Source organism: Mustela erminea, chromosome 21 (assembly GCF_009829155.1).
Source record: "Mustela erminea isolate mMusErm1 chromosome 21, mMusErm1.Pri, whole genome shotgun sequence".
NCBI lineage: Eukaryota > Metazoa > Chordata > Mammalia > Carnivora > Mustelidae > Mustela > Mustela erminea.
Window position 1 is genome coordinate 17731595 of NC_045634.1, and position 23011 is coordinate 17754605.

General features: G+C 36.7%; 1 pseudogene; it reads left to right on the forward strand.

Annotated features, from left to right (window-relative positions):
* The first annotated feature begins 19767 nt into the window (after nt 1-19767).
* Nucleotides 19768-22744, forward strand: LOC116581955 (annotated as a pseudogene).
* Nucleotides 22745-23011: the final 267 nt, after the last annotated feature.

A 23011-nucleotide genomic window follows, 5' to 3' on the forward strand; every position in this document is an offset into this window, starting at 1 on the left:
CCCACCCTCTGCACAGGTCTTAAAGGAGAGCTAACAGAAAAGGTGGGAACCACTGGCCCTGATGTTCTTACACTCAAACTTTCTCCTCAACCTGCTGGCATATTCAAGCCTGGTTTTCTCCCTGCCTACTTTTTTCTCCTTTCTTCCTTGTTTCCTCCCATCTACTTTCTCTCCTTCTCCATCATTATTTTTGCTTTTCCTGTTGATTTTTTTCCCCACTTGTAAATTTCAGAAAATTTTCCATGATACAGCTCAATTTTACTGATGCTATTGAATAGTTATTTTTAAACACAATAGTCTCCTTTAATTAGCAGATACTATTTTCCCCTTGCATCTCATGAAAATTGTCTTTAATATATAAATGTACTCTGGTTAAGCATCTCCTCTGGCACGGGTGGTGATCTCAGCGTCCTGGGATTCAGCCTCAAATTGGGCTCCGCGCTCAGCAGGCAGTCTATTTCTCCCTCTCCCTCTATCCCTCCTCACTGCTTATGCTTGTGCTCTCTCTCTTAAATAAATAAAATCTTTAAATATACATATACATACATATACATTATATATACATACAGCATATATGTATATATGGATAAAAGGAGATAGATATATAGATATAGATATATCTATATCTATATCTATATATAAAAAGGAGATCTATCTATCTATCTATCTATCTCCTTTTTCCCTTCTTCCATTTATGGGATGAAATACAAGTTTTCCCCAGAATGAAGAACCATCGATTTTCTTTTGCTGGAGCATCATTATCTGTCTGAGGTGTCTATTAACTCTCTCCTCAGAGATTCACAATCTCTGTCCTTATTCTCTGTGTTTGGCCTCTAATTCAGCATTTGGCTCCATATATTGTTTTTGTGCTATTTCAAATGTATTTATTATTTCTGTAATAGTGTTGCTTTGATCCCAAGTTTGTCTTTTTAGCTTTGCAGTCTCGTTTTTCACTTTATTTTGTTGTCTTATCCTTTCATCTTGGGTGTCTTGTTTTATTGATTTCCTGTTGTTTGTGAGTTCTTCTAAAGTACAAATGACTCATTGTGGAGAGTTTTGTTTTTTTTTCCTTGTTCTTTGGGCAGTATTTAATTCGGTAATTGTGTCTTTTGGTTGCTCCGTCTCTGTCTCTGTCTCTCCTCTTTCCATTTCACTGAACTTTTCCTCCTTATTTTGTTTAGAATTTAAAAGAAGAATGACATGTTTCTCGTAATTAGAAAACACTCTGGAGGTATATAAAGATTTTTTTTTTTTTTCTGTGCCTCGCCTCCCATCCCCTGAGGTGGTCACTGTTGCTAATACTTATCTATATATGTCCACATTTTATTTCTGCCACTAATATATATGTGTGTCCACATGTACATGTATGAATAGGCTTTTTTAATTTGTTTCAAAAATAGCAACCTACTCCATATGCTTCTTTAAAATTTGCTTTTCCCAAATTTGCTTTTTTTAAGATTTTGTTTTTAAATAATCTCTACACCTGATGTGTGGCTTGAACTCACAGCCCAGAGATCAAGAGTCTCATGTTCCACCAACTGAGCCAGCCAGGTACCCCCAAAATTTGCTCTTTTTAAAAATTTAATAATTTACACTAAATCTCTTTTTAAAGAACTTATCTAACTCATTTTTATCTTTTATTTTTAAAATTTTATTTATTTTTTAAAGTAGGCTCCACACCCAGGATGGAGCCTAACACAGGGGCTTGAACTCATGACACAGAGATTAAGACCCTGAGCTGAAATCAAGGGTCATATGCTTAATGGACTGAGCCACGCAGATGCCTGTAACTCATTTTCAAACCTAGCTGCCTGACACTCTATTTTATGGACGTACTAAAAAAATTTAGTACATCAGGAACATTTTCTTTTTTGTTATTATAAACAATAGTTCAGGAAATGATGCTGTATTCATGTACTAATGCTTTTATACCTGTTGAATTGATTCCAAAAGGGAAATTACTGGGGTGGAGGGTATGTGCATTTAGTTATTGACAGACACTATTGGATTACTTTCCAGAATGCTTCTAAAAGTTCATACTTGCTTTAGCATTGCATGTGAGTAGCTATTTTAGATATTTTAAAAATAATCTTTCTCATGTTTATGAACTCTGATTTTCAAATTCTTACATTTTATTCTCAAATTACCCTGAAAAATAATTAAAGTACTTTAAAAGTTACTATTTTGCTACATAAGTTTCCCCCCTCCCCCGGAGTTGATTTTATTTTGGTTGGTATTGGGCTCCCCCCCACCCTTTCAGGCATGTTTGAACAATTATTCAGCAAAGACTTTTGAGCACTTATTGTGCCCCAGGCACTGTTCTAGGCACTGTGGATACCGCCAGAAACAAAACTGACAACCGTGCCCCATGGAGCTTTCATCCTGGAATGCAAAAAATATATAAGTAGACAAAAAATAAATATAAGAACTTGATGTACGAGGAACATGAGGAAAACTGTGGGAACGTATTCATATGATAGAGAGTGACCAGGTTGTCAGGGAAAACCTATCTAAGGAACATGAGACTTTAAAGAAAAAAAAAAAAGGCAACTCTCTATATGAAGATCTGGGGGAAGAGTATTTTAGGCAGTGGGAAAGCAATTATAAATGTCCTGAGGTTGAAACAGTTTTCAGAAATCTCTAAGAGCCCCAAACCAGACTGTTTACAGCAGAGTGAGAAAAAAAGAAGCATACCTGAGATGAAATAAGGAAAACTGGTAGGGGCAAAATTACCTGAGGTCCTCCAGCCTTGGTAAAGGGTTTGGTTTTCATTGTGAGTGAGAAAAGAGTCCTTTGGGTGAATTCTAGGAGGTATATGATTTTTGGTTTATATTCTAAAAAAGATCATTCTGGCTTTTCAATGGAGAATGCATTGTCGGAAACCGGAATAAATCAAAATGCTTTGTAGGAAATCCAGGGCAGAGGTGAAGGTAGGATCGTTAAGAAGTAGTTAAGGTAGTTAAGAGAGTAGTTAAGAGCCCAATGAAAAAATGGACTAGTTTGGGGTAGCTTTTGGAGTCATACTTGGCAGAACTTGCTTAGGGACTGAGGAAAAAAGAAGTATCCAAAATGACTGCTGGGTTTTGGCTTGAGCAATTTTGTGGCTGGTTATGCCATCTACCAAGATAAGAAAAGAACAGTGAAGAGATTTGAGGGATGGTAGATTAAGAGTTCTTTGCTTTTTGAGATTTAAAATTAGTAAAAAACTGGTACTGTGGTTATTAAAGTTGATCCCTATAAGTTTAAAGTGAAGTCCATTCTTCGCTCTCAGGCTGGAGTAACTGAAATTTCTGAAGAGGATGATACAGTCAACTTAACGGAACATGTTTTTTGGTAGTTGTGTGTCTTAACCAGCTGAGGGAGCTTATATAACATTTTATGTGTATTGGTTGGGCAAACTAATTTTGGCATACCTAACTTAAAAATAAATGTAAAGTATGAAGCTCTCAGAAAAAAAAACAAAAAAACTGGTACTGTGGTATACCACAATATTAACTTGAGAGGTGCCAGCATATCAATGGTACTTGAAATGATGGAATTAATTTTTGTCCACATCAAAGGATAACTTAATAGAAAATTTGACAAGAGAGTTCTGAGTGTGCGAAGTGGGGCTGGTGGGACGTAAGGCTCTTTTGTAAGGGCAGCAGAATGAAAGCTTGTTTTAATTCTGTTGCACAAAAGCATGAATGCTGAGGACCTCACTCTAGAGTATCAGCATTTACATTAGCTGCCCTAGTTCTCTGCAGGTAATTTATTCTACTCTTGTATTATTCCTAGCAAAGACCTTTTATCTTTTCCTAGAGTCTACACGTTTGCTTTTACCCCTCTGTGTACTGATCTAAAAATCCCATATGGAGGGGAACCTGGGTAGCTCAGTCAGTGAAGTATCTGCCTTCAGCTCAGGTCATGATTCCAGGGTCTTGGGATGGAGCCCAGGGTTGGGCTCCCTGTGCAGCCCGGAGTCTGCTGCTGCTACTCCCTCTGACCTTCCTCTCTCTGGTGTTTTCTCTCAAATAAACCAATAAAATATTTTCTTGAAAAAAATCCCATGTATATAGAGACTTTTAACCCATTTTCTTGTGCTCAGTTTCATACTTTCATGCTCTGACAGACTGTGCAGACATCCAGATCGTTCTGAGATTCCAGATGAACAGGCTGATGCTCTCCCCTGCTTTAGAACACTTTGCTTCCTTTTCTCTCACACCGTATGCTTTCATGCCCATAGAAGGTTTTAGGAACACTCCATTCATGACTGGCTCCCACCTTTTTCTTTATTATTGATGGATTATAGTATTGTGATGCTCTTATTGTTATTTTCAAGATCTCAAAAGGAAGAGAGAAACGCCCATAGGAAGTTGATCATCTTGAAATGGAAAACTTTAATTTTTGTGTGGACCAAAATGTTTGCCCTTTATAGTTGATTCTTCATCTTTCTATAACACTTTATATTTATCTTCATTTTTTGTAGTGTTTTTGCATAGTTCTCATCCCGTTTTGTTTAATTGTATTGGCCTTTTTTATGGGGAGTACTCTAGAACTTCCATATAATATTTTTCAATTCTGTTAAACGCTTTCCCCCATTTACTTGAGACATGTCAGTCTTACTCTCTTGAATGATGTGTTTGGTTTTGGTTCTTCTTTCTGTGTAAAATAAATATCTTTGGTCCTCCAAATTTTTACTTCATTTAGAGATTATGATCACCAGATATGAATTTCTGAAGGTAGTATTCAATTTTTAAATCCATCTCTGCCTCCCCAAATGATCTGCCTCCAAGCTCTGAGCATAGGGATTCAAGAAAGGCTTAATGAAACATCTAGCTGGACAATGATATTTCTCTCTAACTTCTATTAACTATACTTGTTTATCCATTCAACCAACATTTATGGAAAATCCCCTGTGTTTCAGGCTTTGCGCACTGCTACACACTGGGGATACGGAGCTGAACAAGACTGACAGGACTTTTAGACATTCAAGAATGCTAACATTCAACATCCATCTTGTTTTGTGATCTGTTAAATTGTGAATGTTTTTTCTTCTCAGTAAGAAAGGTGGTTAAGGGTGAAATCTGTTTTATGTATTTCTTTGGAACTCATTCTCTTCCCTTAACAAAAATATACATCGGTACTACATTAAATGTCTATGGTTCCTCTTGGTCTGTGTTCTCCTGCCATCACGGACCTTAACCTACTTACCCTGAAACAGAATGTACTTTCCATGGCCCTTTCTTAGAACCACATCTATGGCTCTCTTATTCATAGGCTTCCTCAACACTTTTTTAAATAGTAAGTTTCAAGTATATTATCCAGTTAAATATCATGGTAGGGATGATGCGCGCTCTATCAGTAGAGTCTGGAAAGGACTCTTCACTTGGGAAGAGTTAAGGAGGAACAAGACAAGTTCAGGCTTTAAGGCACTGAAATTCAGGGGTGGCAGAAATGAAGGTTTGGGTTTGGGAGTGATCTTTCTGGATTTTTGAGTAGCTCGTTCCTTTTTCTTAAGCATAGAAGACCAACATAAGAAAACAGAGGGGGAGAGACAGAAAGTAGCGAGGTTCAGTTGCCAGTTTAGTTGTCTTCTCTTCGTTGGCATTTTGCTATGCCCTATATTTCTGTCCTTTTTCCCTAGCGAGACGCTTAGAAGATCTATGCGTTATCTCATTGTTTTTGGTCTTTCTCTCCCTGCTGAGAATCTGGGTGTGTCATCATGTCTTAAGATTTTATGTGTGTATTTTTAGTTTTAAAAATAGAGAATGGTAAGGGTGGGAGCAGATTATTTCACGATGTGTATGTCATCTATCTATCATCTATCTACATACACACACATACATATATACAATGGGATGCACCATAGTGTAATAGAGCCCACAACAATGTACAGAACCCCTCCTACCCATTAATTTAATTCTCTGATTAATTATCTAGAATTCATCTCACTTATCTATAATATGTAGGAGCACTTAGCTGACAATACAAACCAATTTATGTTATAAACTCTTTAAATAATAGCAGTGATACAAGTAATACTAGGTCTCATGTGTTGAGTATTCATTATATGTCGGGCACAATGGCAGGCAATTCCAGATATAAAATCCCAGCAGATAAGAACAGTGTATTTGAGGTCATCACATCCCCATTATATCATTATGTCTACATAAAAAGAACATGGAAATAATCAGATTGTTGGTTAAATTTGTAGATGATTTCAAGTTTCCCACCTATAACTTAAATCAATAATTTTAGAAATATTATTATATCATTAGTTCTCTACAGTGTTTAGTTACTTTAGTATGTGTTTAGTGTTTAGTATGATTAGGATGAAATGTATTCTCATCATAGAATATTATTAAGTATTAATAACATTTATTATTAAATATTGATGACATTTATTATTAAATACCGATAACATTTATTGATTACTTATTATGTGCCAGTGTTATAGTAATTGTGAAGGAATAGATTTTTTAATCTTCAAGATAAGTATGCTTATTTCTCCAATTTCAAAAGAAAATTCCCCCAGGGCTATGTGGCCTGTCAATAAAAATAACATTTTGATATTGTGCTTATATAATTTATTTTTTTATTTTTTATTTTTTTTAAAGATTTTTTTTTATTTATTCATTTGACAGAGATCACAAGTAGGCAGAGACGCAGGCAGAGAGAGAGAGAGAGAGAAGCAGGCACTGCACTGAGCAGAGAGCCCGATGCGGGGCTTGATCCCAGGACCCTGGGATCATGACCTGAGCCGAAAGCAGAGGCTTTAACCCACTGAGCCACCCAGGCGCCCCTAATTTATTTTTTTAAATGCCTAGCATTTTCTGTTTTATTTTGATAATGTATGTCAGACTATATTCTTATAAGAAAGTAAAGGAAAATATGTGGGAGAAAATATATTCTCAATAGTATATGACCTCTTTTTAAGGATCGTCATTGACTGGAAAGCTGCATCAGTGTAACCACCATTGGGGCAGTTACTCTGGAATAGCAGGATATTCAAGTTCTAGAGATACCTGAAATCGGCTGGATGGCTCATTCAAGTTCAAGCAACTAGAGCAAAAAAGTTGATTCCAAAAAAATCACAAAATAATCCAAATGTTAGTGTGATCAGTTTTATAAAAATAAAATAATTACTATACCTGATCAAAGAATGAAAGAGAGCTTAGTCATGCACGAGGTGAAATTTTTTTATGTGACTTCCAGTAGAAATTTGTTGATCCAGGATATTAACACATTGTTCAGCTTATTAAAAACCCTCTTCTTCTTCAAATCATTTCCTCATCTGTAAGAGGTTAGTCAGGTATGAGAATGTTGAGATACCTAGGATTTTGGAGTTTATTTGAATATGCTGATAATGTCAAGCATATCTATGTCTCTTCTTATCTTCAATATAAATTATTAGTTAATGATCACAGCATCCTAGCAAGTTGGGATCAAAATATTATTCTCCCTTTGTAGGTTGCTGTGGGTTCACACCAGATAAGGAGTGCCTTATTGGAGATGGCTGGCAAGGCAGGGGCAGAGAGGAATTAGACTGTCAAACTCTGGATGCTTCATCTCAGTTTAGTTGAGGGATTCTCACCAACTTCTCTGCAGACCCCGTGGCAACTGAGGAAGCAGAAGTGAAGCCGAGAATCAATGCTAGCTGGGTCTGCTTGCGGTTCTCACTCTGAATTTTGGTGTGTTTGGGGAGGAGTTAAGAACCCAGGAGCCCATAAACTAACCTCCAGGTAATAATATAAACAATCCATTCTTTTTTAAGTTCATATATTTTTTTGAGTTGGCAGCCTCAACTCCCTAGTTCAATGCCAAGGGCCAGTACTGTGCTGAGCTTTACCAGGAAAATCTTCATCATTCTAGAAAACAGCTAAAGAAAATAAAATGATTTTTTTTTCAGTTAAACTTGTAACTGAAAAACTTCTATGATTTTGCAATATATTCTTACAAAACTCAACTATATTAGGTATATAAGAGATATTAACCAGCTAAATGAAATTCTGCAAATCTGGAAAGACAGAATACTATGATAAAAGGAAAGACTGGAGGCTAACTTATAGTTCAAAATATTTATGGCTGTATACTCAAAACAAAAATCATGACTGAATAGGTCTACATATTGAAAACTTAGCTTTCGGAGTTTCACAGTTTTGAAAGAAAGTTATTAAAACATAAATTGCCTGGTATTTTCTTGACATAGGTAAAATAGCAAATTTGATTTATGAAGATTGTCAGTTATAATAAAGCAGAACAAAACATAGTCATTTTACCTAATCAGTGGTATGTTGTTATAAATTCTCATCACAACTCCATATGTTATCCAAAAATATAGAAAGAAGCTTTCAAAATCACAAAGATGACACTTAGAGCTGACCTAAGGGTCAGAGCTGACCCAAAAGGAAGAAAGTGAGAGGTGATTAAAAATGCAATTTGTTTTCATTTTTTAGAGAAAACACAGAAAATTTTGAGGAAAAGAAAACCTTACATCTTTTAAACCAGAGTAAGAATTTTGTTGTATTTTGTTCAGGAATTTTCTATCATTTGCATACATTATTAAAACAAAATCACTCAGCACGTCCATTTTGTAATTGTTACTTCATTTATTAATATATGGCAATGATATCATGCATTTTTCACTATTTTTCTAATGTATGGTTTAAAAAACCTTTATCTTGGTCCATCACTCCTGGTACTACAATTCATCTAGCTTTTGAGTAATCCTTTAGTCTTTTGATTAATCTTTGAGAATTTGATATTTAACTTTTTCATATTCAAAAGTGAAATTTACAAAAATTTCAATTACATACTTATTTTATTTGATAATATATTTATTTGATCTTCAGATATAAAAATATTTTATGTATCAATATATTAGTTTATAAGCTTTACCACCTAAAACTCTATAGATATTGGCTCATTACTTCCCTGTATTTGATATAGAGAATTTTTTTTTAAGATTTTATTTATTTATTTGACAGAGAGAGACCACAAGCAGGCAGAGAGAGAGGAGGAAGCAGGCTCCCCGCTGAGCAGAGAGCCCGATGTGGGACTCGATCCCAGGACCCTGGGATCATGACCCGAGCTGAAGGCAGAGGCTTTAACCCACTGAGCCACCCAGGCACCCCGATATAGAGAATTTTGAGTTCAGTCTAATTTTTTTTTCCCTTTAGAGGCAGACCTTTCTGTCTAGTTAAGAACTACATTTATGTTATTTCCTTCATCTTTGAAATTATGAATTTCCAAAGAACTATTTGAGGTTTTTGGTCTTATTAATATTGCCTGTTAATCACTGAGACGTTTTCATCTATAGATGCAAGGCTTTCTTTTGTTTAGGAATATGTAATTCTATTGTAACTCAGATTTATTGTTTTAGTTAAAATGGTTCACTTTTCAAGAACACAAATTATGTTGCACATCATTTTTCCATCAATTGCATCTACTTTTTCTTTCCTCATGATTTTAATCTCTGTTCATTTCTCATACCTTGGAGGCAGCTGTTCAAATTTGTTCTACACATTACTATTCAATTTTCAGCAGTGTTGGCTTTGTTCTTTAGTGAATCTAACATTGAGTGATTCTAATCTCATGAAGATATTAATTTTGCCATCTTGCTCTTAATTTATTTCCTTTTCAACTTACCTCCTAGCCAAATTCCTTTTCATGCCAGTATGCTCTCTTATTGTCTCATCTCCATTCTTATTTCAAAGGTTTATCCTCTGAATTTCATTGTGAATAGGTGACAATGTTTCTAAAATTTTATATCCTGTAGTATCCCTTAAAGGAATCCATTCAAGAAGCTACATACTTTTGTGATACAGAAAAATTTTTCTAATCTCCATATTGTCTTGGCATTTTTAAATTCATTCCTTGAATTGGAAGTGAATCCAGCCTAATTTTGCCTAGAAAGCAGGGATGCTATGTCTGAAGTAAGGGAAGAATCACAGTGGCTTCACGTGATAGAGTCTTGTATTCTCACATGACCAGGCACTAGAGCTAAGAAGTCCAGAATCAACACAGTGGGTTAAGCAAACGGCTGAGAGCCAAGGCTTTTCTAGCTGCCAAGTCTCCAAACCAATGTGATTTATTCTTATGATTGCGAAGTGGCTGGACCAAATCTAGGCATGATTATATACATATATATAATATATACAATATATAATTGTATGTATGATATACCCATATATACCCATGTATATAGACACACATATAGATCATATATACCTATTATATATTGTATATTAAATATATAACAATTTAAAAACATGTGACATGTATATAATATATGTTATATTTAATAAGTGTATATACAGATATACACACATGCGCATATGTATTTATAATGGGTAACTTGAAGAGGAAAAGTTGGATGTCCAATTTTTTTTTTTAACTTGAAAATTGTATTTGTGAAAGCTCCGCTCAGGACATTTCTGTTTCTGTTTCATTACTTAGAATTCTGTCACTGTGTCACATGGTCAACAATGGTTGCAGTGGAGTTGGACGACAGAGTATTTTTACCTGGTACAAACCACCATTTTTTTTAAAACAAAGGATAAAGACCAATATTCACAGGTGCAAAGACCTTTGCTGTTTTGAATGACTGGTCAGTGCAGGACTGTCTTGGGCTCCATGAGAAAACAGGACCCAGTAGGCAATCTCAGAACATCTTTAAAATAGAGGGCATTACCTAGGAAGGCCATTTTTTTTCTCCTATTATCTTTTATTGCCAAATTATCCTTCTATAACTTTTTTAATTAGTTTCACCTTAGGATGGTGATTCTTACTGCAGCATCTGAAGTCTTATTACTTGGAGAAATTATTTCCAGATTTCGCAAGCAGGATGTTAGTTTTTGGTTGGTGTGAGTTTTTTCTTCGTAGATGTTTTAGTGAGAAGATAGAAGTGACTCAGGAATTTCAGTGTTTATTCAGACATGATCATAGGAAAGACACAAAATGTAGTACGACATGGCAGCCCTTGATTACATTGGTGGTCTCTGAAGTGAAAAAAAATCCATGGATAGATTGGAACGTAGTATTAGTTAATGACCTTCTGTGTGTTAAGTACTACGATATATGCAAAGGTGAAATCTATTGATACTGCCTTTTTTAAAATTATCAAGTAGAACAAGTGAGATAGGAATATAAATAATTCTAGACTAAAACCTCTTTGAAGGCATTGCATATGGTTTGGTCAAATTTTTTCTCCTAAATGTGTTTATTGCCTCATTGGTAGAAGTAAAGAGTCACTAAAAGCTTTCTAAATTAACAATATAAAATGGAATGCTATAGATAAATTCAATCATAAAGATACATATGCTGTGCTCTGGGGCACAGAGTGGAAACAGATCTCAGACCAGGTGATATATGGACGTGGTAGCCTTTAGCTAGGCCCTATGGGGTATGTAGCACTTGGTTAGAGACAGGAAGACACTGAATGAGAGGGAAACAGAGGAGGGAGAACTAGCATGAACAAGTATGGTGTTCAGTGAAGGAAGCATTGACCGGAGAAAGGAGGAAGATCTCATCTGCATCATGGCTGTTCTTGACCTGGTCTTCAATATTTGGACAGTATGACGCTTTTGAAGTTCTGAGAGAAGGTATCAGGGATATGTGGGTTGAAATGGAGAAGGAGACACTGGAGACAGGAAAACTGATCTGGATCATCTATCTGGTCTCCTCGACTCCCAATAGAAAGGATTGAGATAGGATGGTGAGATTATATATTGAGAAACTTAAAGTGGTCAGAATTGGGAAAATTGTAATCCTCATTATGAAACATTCTCTTCATATTTTTAGGCATTGCTTGCTTTCATTCATTCATGTATTTATTTATCTTTCTGACATAAGCATTATGAACAGCAAATCTAAACAAAACAGGTGGTCTTCCCCACCCACCTAGTACCCCTGTTTCTTCCCAATTGATTTCTCTGTTAAGCATTTATTTCCTTTTTTATATGGTTTTGTTGCACTTATACATATCTCTTAAAAAGCATTTTTTAATTAACATATAATGTATTACTAGTCTCTGAGGTAGAGGTCAGTGATTCATCAGTCTTATATAATACCCAGTGCCCATTACATAACAAGCCCTCCTTAATGTCCAATACCGTTACCCTATTCCTCCAACCCCCTCCCCTCCAGCAATGCCCAGCTTATTTACTATGATTAAGAGGCTCTTATGGTTTGTCTCCCTTTCTGATTTCATCTTGTTTTATTTTTTCCTCTCTTCTCCTATGATCCTCTGCCTTGTTTCTTAAATTTCATATATCAGTGAGATCATTTGATAAATGTCTTTCTTTGACTTATTTCACTTAGTCTCTAGTTCCATCCATATCCTTGAAAATGGCAAGATTTCATTGCTTTTGATGGCTGAGTAGTATTCTATTGTAAATATATACCACATCTTTATCCATTCATCTGTCAGGGGACATCTGGGCTCTTTCCAAAGTTCGCCTATTTTGAATATTGCTGCTATAAACACTGGGGTGCAGGTGCCCCTTCAAATCACTACATTTGTATCTTTACGGTAAGTACCCAGTAGTGTAATTGCTGGGTCATAGGGTAGCTCTATTTTCAACTTTTTAAGGAAACTCCATACATACTTTTTAAGGAACCTCTGTTTTCCAGAGTGGCTGCACCAGCTTGCACTCCCACCAACAGTGTAGGAGGGTTCCCCTTTCTCTGCATCCGAGCCAAAATCTGTTGTTTCCTGACTGGTTAATTTCAGTCATTCTGACTGGTGTGAGGTGGTTTTGATTTGTATTTCCCTGATGCTGAGTGATGTTGAGCTTTTTTCATATGTCTCTTGGCTGTTTGTATGTCTTCTTTGGAGAAATGTGTGTTCATGTGTTCTGCCCATTTCTTGATTGGATTATTTGTTCTTTGGGTGTTGAGTTTGTTAAGTTCTTTATAGATTTTTGGATACTAGCCTTTTATCTGCTATGTCATTTGCAAATATATTTTCCCATTCTGTTGATTGTCTTTTGGTTTTGTTGACTGTTTCCTTTGCTGTGATTGATAAATGTCTTTCTTGATGAAGTCCCAATAGCTCATTTTTGCCCTTGCTTCTCTTGCCTTTGGTGAAGTTTCTAGGAAGAAGTTGTTGTGGCTGAGGTTGAAGAGGTTGCTGCCTGTCTTCTCCTCAAGGACTTTGATGGATTCCTGTATCACATTGAGGTCTTTCATCCATTTGGGGTCTATTTTTATGTGTGGTGTAAGAAATGATCTAGTTTCATTTTTCTGCATGTGGCTGTCCAATTTTCCCAACATTATTTTTTGAAAAGACTGTCTTTTTTCCCCTTGGACATTCATTCCTGCTTTGTCGAAGATTATTTGACCGTAGAGTTGAGGGTCTATTTCTGGGCTCTCTATTCTGTTCCATTGATCTCTGTGTCTGTTTTTGTGTGAGTACTATACTGTCTTGATGATTGCAGCTTTGTAATAAGAGCGTGAAGTGTGGAATAGTAAAGCCACCAGCTTTGGTTTTCTTTTTCAACATTCCTTTGGCTATTTGGAGTCTTTTTTGTTTCCATACAAGTTTTAGGATTATTTGTTCTAGTTCTGAAAAAAAAAAAGTTGATGGTATTTTGATAGGGATTGCATTAAATGTGTAGATTACTTTAGGTAGCATAGATATTTTCACAATATAAATTCTTCCAATCTATGAGCATGGAGCATTTTTCCATTTCTTTGTGTCTTCCTCAATTTCTTTAATAAGTATCCTATAGTTTTCTGAGTAGAGATTCTTCATCTCTTTGGTTAGATTTATTCCCAGGTATCTCATAATTTTGGGTGAAATTGTAAATGGGATTGACTCCTTAATTTCTCTTTCTTCTGTCTTGTTGTTGGTGTATCGAAATGCAACTGATTTCTGTGCATTGATTTTATATCCTGACACTTTACTGAATTCCTGTATGTGTATAGCAGTTTTGGAGTGGAGTCTTTTGGGTTTTCCACATAAAGCATCATACCATCTATAAATAGTGAGAGTTTGGCTTATTTGCTTACTCATATACCTTTTATTTCTTTTTTAAAAGATTTTATTTATTTATTTGACAGAGAGAGATCACAAGTAGGCAGAGAGTCAGGCAGAGAGAGAGAGAGGAGGAAGCAGGCTCCCTGCTGAGCACAGAGCCTGATGCGGGGCTTGATCCCAGGACCCTGGAATCATGACCTGAACGGAAGGCAGAGGCTTGGAAGGTTAAACCACTTAGCCATCCAGGTGCCCCACCTTTTATTTTTTTTGTTGTTGTTGTCTGATTGCTGAGGCTAGGTCTTCTAGGACTATGTTGAATAGCAGTGATGGTAGTGGATAGCCCTACTGTGTTCCTGACCTTAGGGGAGAAGCTCTCAGTTTTTCCCCACTGAGAATGACATTCAGTGGCTTTTTCATAGACGGCTTTGATGATATTGAGGTATGTACCCTCTATCACTACATTTTGAAGAATTTTGATCAAAAAATGATACTGTACATTGTCAAATGCTTTTTCTGTATCTATCGAATGTATCATATAGTTCTTTTTTCTTTCACTAATGTATTGATTGATTTGCAGATGTTGAACCAACCTTACAGCTCAGTAATAAATTCCATTTGTTCATGGTGAATAATCCTTTTAATGTACTGTTAGATCCTATTGGCTAGTATTTTGGTGAGAACTTTTGCATCCATGTTCAATGGGGATATTGGTCTGTAATTTTCCTTTAGATGGGGTCTTTGTCTGGTTTGGGGATCAAAGTAATGCTGGCCTCATAAAATGAGCTTGGACGTTTTCCATTCATTTATATTTTTTGGAACAGTTTCAGGAAAACAAGTAATAATTATTCTTTAAATGTTTGGTAAAATTTCCCTAGGAAACCGTCTGGCCCTGGGTTCTTGTTTGTTGGGAGATTTTTGATGACTGCTTCAACTTCCTTAGTGGTTATGGGTAAGGAAATTTCCTTACTTCCTGCAATTTCCTTACTGGTTATTATTAGCCAGGCTTTCTATTTCTTCGTGGTTCAGTTGTGGTAGTTTATATGTCTCTAGGAATATATCCATTTCTTCCAGATTTGTTTGCATATAGTTGCTCATAATATGTTCTTATAATTGTTTTTATTTCTTTTGTGTTGGTTATGATCTCTCCTCTTTCATTCATGATTTTATTAATTTGGGTCCTTTCTCTTTTCTTTTTGATAAGTCTGGCCAAGGGTTTATCAATCATTAATTTTTTCAAAGAACCAGCTCCTAGTTCCATCAAATCTGTTCTACTCTTCTTATGGTTTCTATTTTATTGATTTCTGCTCTGATCTTTATGATTTCTCTTCTCCTGCTGGGTTTAGGCTTTCTTTGCTGTTCTTTCTTCAGCTCTCTCAGGTGTAGGGTTAGGTTGTGTATTTGAGACCTTTCTTGTTTCTTGAAAAAGGCTTGTATTGTTAGATACTTTCCTCGTAGGACCACCTTTGCTCTATCCCAAAGATGCTGAACAGTTCTGTTTTCATTTTCATTTGTTTCCATGAATTTTTAAAAAAATTCTCCCTTACTTTCCTGGTGGACCTAGTCATTTTTTAGTAGGATGCTCTTTAGCCTCCATGCATTTAAGTTCTTTCCAACTTTCCTCTTGTGGTTGAGTTCTAGTTTCAAAGCATTGTAGTCTGAAATTATGCAGGGAATGATCCCAATCTTTTAGTACCAGTTCAGACTTGATTTGTGACTCTGGATGTGATTTAATTCTGGAGAATTTTCCATGTGCACTAGAGAAGAGTGTGTACTCTGTTGCTTTGGGATAGAGTGTTCTGAATATATCTTTGATGTCCATCTGGTCCAGTGTGTCATTTAAAACCTTTATTTCCTTGTTGATCTTTTGCATATATGATCTGTCCATTGTAGTGAAGGCGAGTTAAAGTCCCCTACTATTATTGTATTATTGTCAATGTGTTTCTTTGATTTTGTTATTAATTGGTTTATATAATTGGCTGCTCCCATGTTAGGGGCATAAATATTTAAATATATTAGATATTCTTGTTGGACAGACCCTTTAAGTATGATACAGGTCCTTCCTCATCTCTTTTTATAGTATTTGGTTTAATATCTAATTTATCTGATATAAGATTGCCACTCCAGCTTTCTTCTGATGTCCATTAGTATGGTAATTGGTTTTCCACACCGTCACTTTAAATCTAGAGGAGTCTTTGAGTCCAAAATGAGTCTCTTGCGGATAGCACATCAATGGGTCTTGTTTATTTATTTATTTATTTTTAATAAACATATGATATATTATTAGCCTCAGGGGTACAGGTCTGTGAATCCCCAGGTTTACATACTTCACAGCACTCACCATAGCACACACCTTCCCCAATGTCCATAAGCCCCCCACCCTCTCCTGGGTCTTGTTTATTTATTTTTTTAACCCATTCTGATACCCTGTGTCTTTTGATTGGGTCATTTAGCCCATTTATTTTCAGAGTAACTATTGAAAGGTATGAATTTAGTGCCTTTGTATTGCCTGTAAGGTGACTGTTACTGTATATTGTCTCTGTTCCTTTCTGGTCTGGTCCAGTAGTTGTTTATCTCTCTTTTTCTCAACTGCTTTATTCTTCATTATTTGGTCTTCTATATAACTAATTCTCTCTTCTGCCTCTTTTACCCTAGTAGTTAGAGCCTTTATTTTTGATTGCACATCATTAATAGCCTTTTTGATTTTGACTTAGTTAGATTTTAATTCTTTTATTTCTCCAGAAAGGGATTCTCAAGTATCTTCTATGCTTTTTTCAAACCCAGCTAGTATCTTTATAATTGCCATTCTGAACTCTAGCTCCAACAACCTACTAATGTCTATATTGATTAGGTCACTGGCTGTTGGTACTGCCTCTTGTTCTTTTTTTTTTTTTTTCCATTTTGTTATTTTTGTCCAGAGAAGCGTAGATGAATGAGGGAATAAAATGCTTAAAGGGTAACAATGACCCCAGAAAAATATGCACTATATACATCAGAAGAGACCTGAAACAGAGGAGAAGAAAGGGGGGGGATAAAAAAGAAAAAGAGCAAAAGAAAAAAAGAATATAATCAGGCTGGTGAATAGAACAGAGCCACACACTAAATTTTGGGTGTATTTTGGTCTGTTAGAGGAAACTGCCTCCCAAAATTTTAAAGAAAGAAAAACATATATATATACACACAAAAATAAGGGTAAATACATGGAAGAGATGGAAGATGACTGTAAAGATATAAATTAAAGATTTTTAAAAAGGAATTGGTAAGATGAGAAGTTGATTGAAGAAAGAAAAACAAGAGGAGAAAATGTGATCAGGTAGAAGACTTGAACAAAGCCATACAATAGATTTAGGATATATTTTTGTCAGTTAGATGAAACTGTATCCCAAAATTTTAAAGTAAGAAACACTTATATGAATACAAAAAATAAGGTTAAATACAATGCAGGGATAGAATATGACTATAAAAATGAGAATTAGAATTTTATTTTTAAAAATAAATTGATAAGATGTTGGATAAAATAGGAAAGAAGAAAAATTTAAAAGTGGAAAAAGAAAAAAATAAAGAAAATTTAAAAACTAAACTTTGAACAACTGAAGAATCATGGGAAAAAAGCTATGAATTCTATGTTCTGTATGCCCCTATCAGTGGAGTTCAGTTCTCATTGATGAGTAAACTTGGCCTTTGGGGATATTCTTGCTGTTCTTCTTGGGGAGGGGCCTGTTGCAGTGATTCTTTGCCTGAGGTGTAATTCCATCACCCTTGCCAGCGGCCAGGCTAAGCAATCTGCTAAGTAATCCGCTGGGGTTCGCTCTCAGGAGCTTTTTTTCCCTGAACGCTTTCCGTAGAGTTCCGGAGGACGGGAATACAAATGGCGGCCTCCTGGTCTCCGGCCTGCGCCTGCGGGAGCGCAGAGCTCAGGGCTCCTCTCAGTGCGCTCTCGGAGACAAGCGGTCAATCATTCCAGTCTCCCTGGTCTCCGGCGGCTGCGCTCTGAGCTTACCAGGCCTGTGACCGAGTGTTTCTGTCTCTGGTGCTCGGCCCTGTTTGGAGTCTCCAAACCCAGCAGATTCCCGCTGCTGGATTCTGCACTGTTTCTTCCAGGGGAGGAAGGTGAGTCTCCTGGATCTGCGGCTTTTGGGGTCTGTGCGCAAGATATAGTGGCCCAGCTGTGCCTCAGATCACGGCTTATGGTAACCCCGAGCTGAGAGCTTACCACCCGGCTCTGTCTTTGCAACTGGTCTCCCCACTCTGATAGTTGGGAGCTCTGTTGCACTCAGCCCCCCCCCCCCAGGTCTTCCTGTTACCCCAAGGGTCTTGAGACCACACAGTCCCCACAAGTGTTCCCCCCCCCCCCGCCCCCCGCTGAGCCATGGAGTGATGCCTCTCAGTGTAGCAGACTTCTAAAAGTTCTGATTTTGTGTTTCCCTCCTCTATCACTTGCCGGGAGCTGGCTGATGGAGGCTTCCTCCCCTTACCATCTATCTTCCCATATATTACCTCAGATTGACTTCTCCGCACGTCCTACTTTCCAGAAGGTGGTCACTTTTCTGTTCATAGAACTGTTGCTATTCTTTTCTTTGATCTCCTGTTGAGTTTGTAAGTGCCCAGAATGATTTGATAACTATGTAGCTGAATTCCTGGGACAGATGAAATTTTGATCTCCTATTTCTCCTCCATCTTGGTCCTCTCCCCAAGCATGTTTTTTTTTAATGCTGTTTTTAACTTTCTAGAAAGATATTATGTGTGTATTATTTGGGGCCTGATGTCTCTGATTTAATATTATTTTTGCTAAGACCCTTGACATACTTTAAAATGCAACTTCCTTTTGCATTTTTAATGATTTTTCTTTTAGTTTTGATCAACTTGATAAGGACTCTATAGTATTTAAATTAAATGATTTAATTTGCCCAGTTCACTTATATTTTATTTTTTACTGTCCATTTATTTATTTGAATTTTTAGAATTTAAATTTAATTAATATATAATGTATAATTTGTTTCAGAGGTAAAGGTCTGTGATTCATCAGTCTTATATAATACCCAATACTAATTACATCATGTGCCCTCCTTAATGTCCATCACTCAGTTACCCCATCTCCCACCCCTTCCCTCCACAACCCTCAGGTTTTTTTTCCTAGGATTAAGAGGCTTTTATGGTTTGCCTCCCACTCATATTTCATCTTGTTTTATTGTTTTTTCTCCTCTATGATCTTCTGTTTTGTTTCTTGAATTCCACATGTAAGTTAGATCGTATGATAATTGTCTTTCTCTGATTAACTTATTCCACTTAGCATAATACTCTCTAGTTCTATCCACGTCATTGCAAATGGCTAGATTTTATTGTTTTTGATGGCTGAGTAGTATTCCTTTGTACATATATACCATATCTTCTTTATGATTATGAAACTGAGCGCTACTACTGCACTAATGAAGCACCTTCACATCTTCTTTATCCATTCTTCTGTTGATGGATATCTGGGCTCTTTCCATAGTTTGGCTATTATGGACATTGCTACTATAAATATGTGCCCCTTCAGATCACTACATTTGTATCTTTAGGCTAAATACCCAGTGCTGCGATTGCTGGGTCATAGGGTAGCTCTATTTTTAACTTTTTGAGGAACCTCCATACTGTTTTCCAGAGTGGCTGCACCAGCTTGCATTCCCCCCAACAGTGTAGGAGGGTTCCCCTTTCTCCATATCCTCTCGAGCATCTGTCATTTCCTGACTTGTTAATTTTAGCCATTCTGACTGGTGTAAGGTGGTATCTCATTGTAGTCTTGATTTGTATTTCCCTGATGCTGAGTGATGTTGAGCTTTTTTCGTATGTCTCTTGGCTGTTTGTATGTCTTCTTTGGAGAAATGTCTTTTCATGTCTTCTGCCCATTTCTTGATTGGATTATTTGTTCTTTGAGTATTGAGTTTGATAAATTTTTTTTAATAGATTTTGGATACTAGCCCTTTGTCTGGTAAGACATTTTAATTTGCCCAGTTTAGCTTTCTGTCACTGGGACAAATTCATGAGAAACCTGGGCCCAAACTTATTTTCACTTGCCATAGCCATGAAATAGTTAAATCTGTTAAATTCAACCTTAACTTAATTGAAATGTCTTTGCAACCATCCAATATATATCAGTTATAAAATATGAACATAGCTTTTTTGGCTATGCATGGTAGGACATTTCCTCAGATGCACCATAGTGAGACAATTTCAGCAAAATATCATAAATTTCATGAATTTGTAGTTATCAACCCCCTAATCAGAATATTCATTAAATATGTGCTAAAGTAGTAAATATTGGGTGTGCCAGTTACAGATGCATATCAAGATGATAACTCTGGGTGATGTTTAATCTCTCAGATCTAGCAAAGCTGAGTACAGGAATTTTGTCATATTTGATTATTCGAACTTTTTTTTTTTTTTTTAAATACCACTCTAGGAGAAGGGTCTTGACCTAGATAGATGTTTTTTAGTTATTCTCCATCTCTAGGAAAAATATAGGACCTGATTAAGCAGAAAAAAATGCAGTTGCCTCAGTTCACAAGAAAGTATACAATTTGACATGCATTTTTCCAACATTAAATCACATTATGAGGATATTGTTCCAGACATTTGTATCTTTCTTGGACCATGGCTTTTCTTGCTACCTCACAATTTTCCAGATTTAGGGAGACTATATTATGCCAGTTTGTATGGGCTTTCCAGTTTTAATAATGAAAGTCCTACATCCCAGTAGTGGCCATGCCTATAAATGCTTTGTAAGGCACCTAGAATTATGTATAGTTAGGTCATGTCATGTATCAGTAATACACTCTCTTCTAGTTATGAATTTCAGATATACTGGATTCTCATTTACATTTTAATATAACATTTGTACTATTTCAAATTTATATTTTGTAGTATGTACAAAACACCTATAATATAAATATTTAAAACCCATCCTTTTTAACTAATTTGAATTATAGAATATTTATAAAGTCATTTTACTTCTTTTAAGTGTATATAGTAATTTGAATTAGAAAGACTTTCTCATTATGCTTTAATGAAGAAATGAGAATGATTTGTGGCTAGGATTTCAGTTGTTTGTATGCATTGCGTGAAAATAATTTGTTTTAGTAATACTGAGATTGAAAGAGCTTCCTGTTTTAATTTTCTTTTTCTAAAGGGGCTTAGAAAACTTACTCTCTTTGAGAGGAAATAGAGGGTCGTACTTTCAAGCATGTCTTCTGAAATTGAAAGTTGTGAGTACAAAGCCTGTCTCTTCTACCTACTAACGATGTGATCTTGGGCAATTTGCTTAAGCTCATGAAAACATAGTTACTTGATCTTAGCATGATATGATAATTAGTACCATTTAGGCTCTCTCTCCTCTACTCTCTGGCAACGGCTCTTTCTCCTCCCCTCTGGGGCTGCACCAGAGTCCTGCCCTGGGGCTGCTCCCTGCCTTCCTGCTGCTCCTCTCCTTTGTTGGCACTACACACTGCCACACCTGCCAAATGCACCTTCTCTGAGCTGCTGGGTCCCTGGGTCCTCCAGGTGGGCCACCTTGTTTCCCAGCATGGCGTCAACTGCTCAGTTATGGGACCACCAGAAAAAAATGCAGTTGAGAAGCTGGATATAGCATATGATGATTTAGGCAATACTGACCATTTCAACATCATTTACAGTCAAGGCTTTGAGATTGTGCTGAATGACTATAAGTCATTTGCCTTTTCTAAGTGTAAAGAAGAGGACAGAGGGCAAGGGAGCCAGTTACGGCCACACAACCACGGCTGGATGGGTGCATGATGAGCTCGGCAGGAACTGGACTCGTTTCCCTGAAACTGAGGTGGGAATGACCTCTCAGAAGGCAAACGTGAGCATTGCACATCTGGAGAGTCTCCAGGAAAACTATTTTAATTGGCTCTACAAATACAGCCATGACTTTGTGAAAGTGATCAGTGCCATTCAGAAGTCTTAGACTACAACCACCTATGTGGATTATGAGACTCTTGACCTGACAGAGATGATTAGGAGAGGTGGTGGCCATAGCCAGACAATCCTAAGGCCCAGACCCGCAGCACTGACTGCTGACATACATGAAACGATTTTACATTTGCTGGCATCTAGGGACTGGAGAAATGTTCATGGTCCTAATTTTGTTACTTCTGTTCAAGCCAACCATTTTGTGGAAGTTGCTATGTATTTGCTTCTAGGGGTATGCTGGAAGCAAGAAACCGTATACTAACCAACAATACTCAGACCCCACTCTTGAGTCGTCAGGAGGTTGTCTCTTAGAGCCAGTACGCTCAAGGCTGTGAAGGTGACTTCCCGCACTTCATTTGTAGGAAAATAACAAGATTTGGGGCTGGTGGAAGAGGTGTGCTTTCCCTACATAGGCACTGATTCTCCACGCAAACTGAAGGAAGACTGTTTCCATTACTACTCCTCTGGGTACCACTATGTGGGAATCTTCTCTGGGGGCATAATGAAGCCATGAGGAAGCTTGAGCTTGTCCCTCATGGGCCTGTGGCAGTTGCTTTTGAAGTCTACAATGACTTCTCCACTATCACAAGGGGATCTACTACCACACTGGTTTGAAAGACTCCTTCAATGCCTTCAAGCTGATTAATCATGCCGTTTGGCTGGTGGACTCTGGCACCGTCTCAGCCTCTGGGATGGATTACTGGATTATTAGAATCAGCTGAGGTACTAGCTGGGGTGAAGATAGTTACTTCTGGATGCACAGAGGAACCAATGAGTGTACAATTGGAAGTAATGGTGGCCACACCAATTCCTAAATGATAGGGTATATGTTCCAGCCTTTCATACTGCCCTCTATCAGTCATGAACGGGGGATTGATTTATTCACAGACTGAATACTTTTATAGTAACAATTTAAAAATATTGCACATAGATTCCCATGAAAATTTTTGTCTTTATTAAAATGAAAACTGCCTTTGATTTGAATATACCTTTTTTTTTTTAAAATTAATTTTTTATTTTTTATAAACATACATTTTTATCCCCAGGGGTACAGGTCTGTGCCTTTTTACTGACCACTGGCCTACT